Raw genomic sequence first — 7208 nt, forward strand, 5'->3', positions numbered from 1 at the left:
TGTCGCCTAGCAACTGTGACAGCAAAGCACATTTGTGGAAAAGCAGCTTTTAAAATGGAGCCTGAATTTTGCTTGTTTTTATTTATTTATTTATATGTTTATTTAATCTCGGAGGAACTGCAGCAGTTGTACCATCATTGCCAGTACATCACCGTATTAAGATGTGCAAATGATTCATTTCCAAATAAAAAGACAGTGCTTCAATAATAAGACATTAAAGTTAAATAAAGCTATCCAGTTATGAAGCTTAACTTTAATCTCAGCCAAACCGATTTGCTCAGGAACAAATGAAACACTGAAATAAACCAAACATCAACCGTGGAAAAAAATCGGAAAATCCGGAAGTCAGGCGTTCTCTCCTCGACTGCCCGGTCAGCTGACTTGGTCAGCAAGCTGCATTCATAAATCATATGAATGCAACACATAGACACAGATACCTGCTTATTAGTAAAATAACACAGACAGTCTAAGGGATAGATGTAGCTTTTGGGTCTGAAAAATAAGTACATTAAGCCTGCATTATTTTCATGACCACCAGGGGGTATTAGCTGTGGTCACAAAAAGAGTTCTAGTCCCATAGAAATCTATGGAAAAACAGAATATGATCCAGAATAAAAACAAAATTAGGTCCATTTTGTGAATTTTGGTTATTCTAAGTTTTAGAAAGGAGTCTTATTCTGGGTATGCTTATTGGCTTATTGGATCTGAAGTTGGCTTAAACTTCCTGTGTTGGGACACCTGTCAATGAGGGCAGCCATGCCCCTAACTCCAGTATCCAATTGGATGATTTGTTTTTTGTACCCAACTGTAAACGTGCTTTTTATTGCTATAAAGCAGGGGTCGGCAACCCGCGGCTCTGGAGCCGCATGCGGCCCTTTCAGGCTTAATCTGCAGCTCTGTGCGGCTCGCGGAAGTAAATTATAAGTATCCAATTGAAGTGCATTTTATTTTTGTCAGTTCGGTTTTTGTTGTAGTTTTAAATTGAAACATTATTGTGATCTTGAAATATTAAAATAAAATCATTTTATTTATTTATTTTTGTTTCTCAATATATGCGTCACTCGCGTCTCTCTTCTCTCACTGTTTTGTTTTCCGTGGAAACCGGGTTCAAATGGCTCTTTTCGTATTAAAGGTTGCCGACCCCTGCTATAAAGCATTTAACATAGTGGGGATTAACTTGCCTCTGGGGCAAGCCTCAAGTGGTCATTAGAAGAACTGCAGTTTCTGGTACTTTCACGTTAGCTTCATTTTCCAGTGTCTTTGTTTTATCTAACGACTTCACCCAGTGAAAGAAAACTTTTACATCAACATGGTGGAAAAATTCACAGTCAGTGATGCATTTTGATTGCAGCTTCTATGTGAATTTTTCTGACAACATTACATTATTGATCATGAACCAAAAAAGGTTCATGATTTTAGGGTAAATACAAGGCCAGCTTAGGTGTACTATTGCACCCTGTATTCCATGGTTCATGGCACCAGTGCTTCCTGGTGCCTCAATTCTAATAGTAGTAATGACCACAGAACTTACCATTAACCTCTCAGTTACCACTTCCCCTCAGTGGAGAGGGAAAGGTTTTTTAACCAATGTTTGTAGATACTGAGCTATTGAGAGCACTTTTTTCTGGAGACACTCATTCTTAAAGCATTAACAATTAAGCTTCTTCTTCGGGCTGCTCCTAGGAGTCCTCACAGCAGATCATCTCCCTCCATCTCACCCTATCCCCATCATCGTCGTCTGTCACACCATGTATGTCCTCCTTCTCTGTGGTGTTCCTCTTTTCCTCAGCTCCTTATTTAACTGTTGGGTTAAGCATTAACAACTAAGCACTGACCTCTTTTTTTTTTTTTTTTTTTTTTTACAGAAGATGAAGATGAGGTGCTATAACATCATATCGCATGTTTTTGTTACTTCCCCTGATGGTACGGTAGCAAATCTTTTATACAGGAGGCTGCACTAAAGGTGCAACATGTAGGATTTTTTGGTCTAACGCATTCAAGATTCATCACCAAACTGGGAATAAATGAAAGATCTGACTTTATGTGAAAGAGGTCATGTATTGAGTTGGAATGATTTTTGGTGACGTTAGCATGCTCGCTATGACAACATAGGATCACTGGAAAAATCAAATGAGCAATCAGTGTTTGTGTTTACCATTGCCAGACACTGCTACACCATTGAAATCATTCACCAGTCAACGTGAATGATGATCTGATGGCGAAGCAACTCCACGTCAGCTTGCTGCAGTGGCAAGGCCTCAGGTCCCCACTGTCATAAGAACATACACACAGTAGCAGCGTATGACAGCGCTTGTTGTTCCTTGAACAAACAAACCGTCAACCATGAGCAAACACAGCAGTGTTTCTGAAGCTTTTCATGAGACATGTGCAGTCCTCAGTGGTGTTCAGCACACTTCTTGCCCAGGCTGGGTGGATGGCATTTTCAAAATGTCTGTGAGTTTCTGCTCTTTCCACATATGTTTTTAGAGGTACGTCATTATCCTGCTGGTGCAACCATGTCCTGTGATTGTGACTGTGTCTCTTCAGAATGAATTGATAATTTTCTGCTATTACTGTGTCCTGCACAGGTAATAGGCAGCTCATGAAGCAGCAAACCTGCTCTGTCATACAGCTGTAACTCTTGTTTTTTTTGTCCTTCTCAAGGGTGCAGTGCATTTATTTTTATCATTTTCTGTGACCAAAGAGATGAGGTGACTCATCAACAGACTCTCATCTTGTTTCATCTGTTAAAAAGATGTTCTTCCAGAAGCATTGTTATTTGTCAGTATACATTTAATAATCGTTTGGCAGGCTTTTTTTTAATGTCTCTTTTTCCAAAGTTAGGATTTCCAAGGCTTCTTCTGTAGAAGCCATTTACCTTTACAGAGTGCTGGAACCAGACTCCAGTGTATCTTGATCTTGGAGGTCAGCTTATATGTTGTTTTGAACATTTATTTATTTATCATTTCACAATTTCACTCATCTGATCAAGGTACAGGTGACTGTCGTGACCAAGAGCTTGACTCTCCAAGTGTGTCATTCCCCATCCACTCACTCACAGGGTTGGTCATCAAACTATGGGTTGCTTGTTGAAGATATAGTCATGTTGCTTACATGCAAAAGGTGCATACCACAGGCACTTAAATGCTTTGCGGCATTTCACTAGCCATCGCCCTGCCTTTGCTGGCCACAGCCCAAGAGGGAAGCAGCTTTCAAAGCATTTGTCACATCTGAGAAGACAAGCAGAAGAACAAAAATAATCAATCTGTGCAAGGGAGGAAGTTAACGTGACTGTTGGCTTCCTGTAAAACCTTTTCATAATGAAAATCCACCACCCCTAGTGTTTCAGGGGTGGTGGAAGATAATTCTTTAGGACCTCCTTTTTAAACGTTTGCATTCAGTAGTGACTTCAAACTCTGAGATCATCACCAAAAGTCCCATTTCCAATTTCATTACTTCCTAATTAGTGAGAAAATGAGCTACAGAGATCACACTATAAGCAGGTATTTCTCCTGTATAACTGGTTTAAGATTGCGGTCTAGCCTTGGCTGTTTCCATTATGCAAATACAGCTTCTCTGCATTTATGTTCAATGTTGAACCAGTATAGCTTTTGCAACTTTTTCCACTTCCAAGGTCCAATGGAACACTAATGCCCCAAAAAACAAAAACAATGAGGACTTCCTGTGTGAATGCCCTTTGACATTCCAATAGTATGACCAATATAGTGGCTGGCAGCTACTATCAGCCTTTTTGGCCTACATTAATATCAGTTTCCCACTGGTTTATGAAGTCCCATTCTTAAGTCTTGAAATTTTTTGTCATTACCATCTTGGTGTCTTGAAACCAAATGTGATGAAGAGGGGCAGATCTTTCCCCTCCAATTAAGAGGAGTTAGCGAAATGTCAAAAAAGTAACTTAAAGGTCCAAATTGTCATGTTTTTGACATCAAATCGCGGACCGGAAGTAGGGGGCGTGGCCGGATGCGGCCCGCGGATCGCGGGTTTGAGACCCCTGACATAGAGCTTCTGTACCCCATTTCTTTGCCCCGTCCCCCAAACCCCTCTCTAGCAACTTTTGAGACAGTTTAATTTACATACTCCAGTTTTTTTGCTGTGTGAAACAAACAGTGGTGGATGGAGAAGCTACAAAGTTCTCTTTTCTTCACACTGGCACTTACTGAACAGGTGATTGATGAAGGACCTCCAGCTGTTTCAAAGTAAAGGTTTTTAAGGTGGTTACAGGAAAAAGCGCGGCTGTTTTGATGCTAGAAAAACGCTTCCTTTCGCTCCACCCGAGCTCACCGTCTTGGTATCGGGTCCGCCTTTTTGCGCTTGCTGCGTGTGCACAGACTGCACGTAAAACAACTGCTGCTGTTGCTGAAACAGTGTGAACATAATTTTGTAATGCTTTTTATCTTGACGCTTCTGTCTTGATGCTGTTGGATATATTCTGAACCAAATAAGGCGTGTGTGTGATGTAATCACGTAAATGCGTCCTCAACTCAATGGAATCGATAAGCGGAATCATTAAGCAAGCAGACTAACGAGTCTACGGAACTGAATTACTGGAAACCGGTTCTCTGCAAGACTCTACAAGAAATGGTTCTCGTTTCCCATCCCTAGCGGCCAGCAAGTTCAGCTATCGCCCCATGGTGGCCATTAGCAGTAATGCCAGTTTAAGGCCCTAATGCGCTAGCTTCACTTAAAAATAAAATCACAACAAAGTTTTCACTCAAAGCATGCAGGTTACCAAAAGGGGGCTCTAACCTTTGATATATCTATCTATCTAGATATAGATAGATATGCAGTGTATTATATATGTGTATATAATGCAGAAATAATATAATAATACAGCCAGGGCTGGACTGGCAATCGGGCGTACCGGGCATTTGCCCGGTGGGCCAACAGTCCTCAAGGGCCGATGCCCTTTTTTTTCTTCCCTTTTTTTTTTGCTAAGAGACCGGCCCACAATTTAGAGGGGGCGGCCCATTGGCCCAACTTCAATATAAACAGTGGACAGAACCAATCAGGATATAGGATGAAAGCGGCCCCACCCTTTCTCTGCGTGGCGCAGAACACTGAAACTACTCCCGCAAGTTGAGCGCGTGTGTTAAAGGAGAGGCAACATGGAGAAACCGAAGCGGCAGAAAGGGGGTGCGGAGAAGTTATGTGCGAAGACATTGAAGAGTGTCGCTGTAGATACTACAAAATGTGTAAAGATCACAGACATGGTCGCTGCTGTAGCCTCCAAGTCCTCTGTAACAGTAATGCTGCAGCAACAGCAGGCTGTAGGCAGAGCCGGCCAGAGGCATAGGAGACATATGCGGCTGCATAGGGCCCCCTGACCACCAGGGGCCCCCCAAGCTCGCCCACATTTGTCATGAAACTTTTTTGGTTTGTTTTAATTTTTTACAAATGCCAATTTCCTAAAATAAAGAAGAGACTATTCTAACTGTCCAGATTTGTACACTTGTAACAACACTAATTTAATGAGTAGGCTACACTCTAAGATTTCTGTATCAGACTGATGCTAAAAAGCTAATTCATGCATCTATTACTTCTTGGATGGACTATTGTAATTCATTATTATCAGGCTGTCTTAAAAGCTCCCTGAAAAGTCTTCAGCTGATCCAAAATGCTGCAGCTAGAGTGCTGACAGGGACTAGAAAGAGAGAGCAGATTTCCCCCATATTGGCTTCTTTTCATTGGCTCATAATACCGTATCACCCCAATAGAGCACTTTGCTCTCAGACTGCTGGCTTACTTGTGGTTCCTCGGATACTTAAGAGCAGAATGGGAGGCAGAGCCTTCAGCTTTCAGGCCCCTCTTCTGTGGAACCAGCTCCTAGTTTGGATTCAGGAGACAGACACCCTCTCTATTTTTAAGATTAGGATGAACGATGGGTTTTCTCTGTAATTATTGTGGGGTCTTTACCTTACACTATAAAGTGCCTTGAGATGTCTGTTTGTTGTGAGTTGGCACTGTATAAATAAAATGTAATTGAATTGAAAAATTGAATTGAAAAGGCTGAAACTGTAATATATCCTAAAAAAAATAAATAAAAAATCAACTTTAACCCTCCAGCATTAATAACAATTAAGTTCAGGGGACAATGAAGTGGTATGAAGGGGGCCCCAAATCAAATATTGCTTAGGTCCCCTTCAAGGCTTGGGCAGACTCTGCTGTAGGTGAAGACAGCAGCAGTTTGATGAGCAATGGCGATTGATTAATATCAATATTTATTTACATTTGCATACTTCCCCAAATCTGCCAGCCATGGCACCTTAATCTGATAAAATGGCAAACGGTCAAGGCCGAGAAGTGTTGGATGAGCAGCAAGTGTCCATTTTAGGCTGCATCACAGCATCTTAGATATTTAGGTTAAAGGTGTGCTGAAAGGCTGCACAGTAGTTTGAATTTGTAGCCTCTGTGCTGGTTAAACATGTTTTTAAAAGCCCTCAAGCAGGTGAAATAAAAGATTTTAAAAAAACTAAATGATACGTCAAAGCTTTGCAATTTAAGCATTACTAAAGTAAGTTTAAAAAAAAAAGTATTATTAGCAAAAGGTATGCCCACACTGAATAAGAGTAAAACAAATGCTTCTAAGACATAGTTGTGGCCGGTCTAAGCCAAAAATGCCAGGGCCGATTTTTTGTCCCAGTCCAGCCCTGAATACAGCTAACCACTGTAAAGGTTTCCATTTACAGTGGTTAGCTGTGTCATCTACTGTAATTCTGCATGGATTGCATGAGTTTGTAGTGCTAAATCAGAATCAGAAGGTTTTATTGCCATAAGGGTGAACAGGTTCACAACATTAGGAAATTGCTGCGGTACTTCGTGCTTACATAAAAACAAATAAGTATAAAAACTATAACACAATATTACAATGTTATAAAGAGGTTTAATCAGAGAAACTGAATTTCACGGGAAACGTGAAGACGTGTTAGCACTGAACTCAGCTTCTCAAACAGCGCCAATGGTCGATCTAACCTGCGCTGTGGTATTCAAATGTCCCCTATAACCCACCAAACCGGTTGATAACAAGTTAGCCTGCAAACATAATCTGACAACGTTAGCTTGTTTATTGTTATAAATCATAATTTCTTCGCGAGGCGGAGAGAAATAAATAGACAAACACACACACAAATGCACACACACACACACACAGAGAGAGAAGTGAGCCGCAGGCGCAAACTAGCCTCAGCGCA

The sequence above is a fragment of the Archocentrus centrarchus genome, chromosome 6 (genome assembly GCF_007364275.1).
Source record: "Archocentrus centrarchus isolate MPI-CPG fArcCen1 chromosome 6, fArcCen1, whole genome shotgun sequence".
In the NCBI taxonomy this organism is placed as follows: Eukaryota; Metazoa; Chordata; class Actinopteri; order Cichliformes; family Cichlidae; genus Archocentrus; species Archocentrus centrarchus.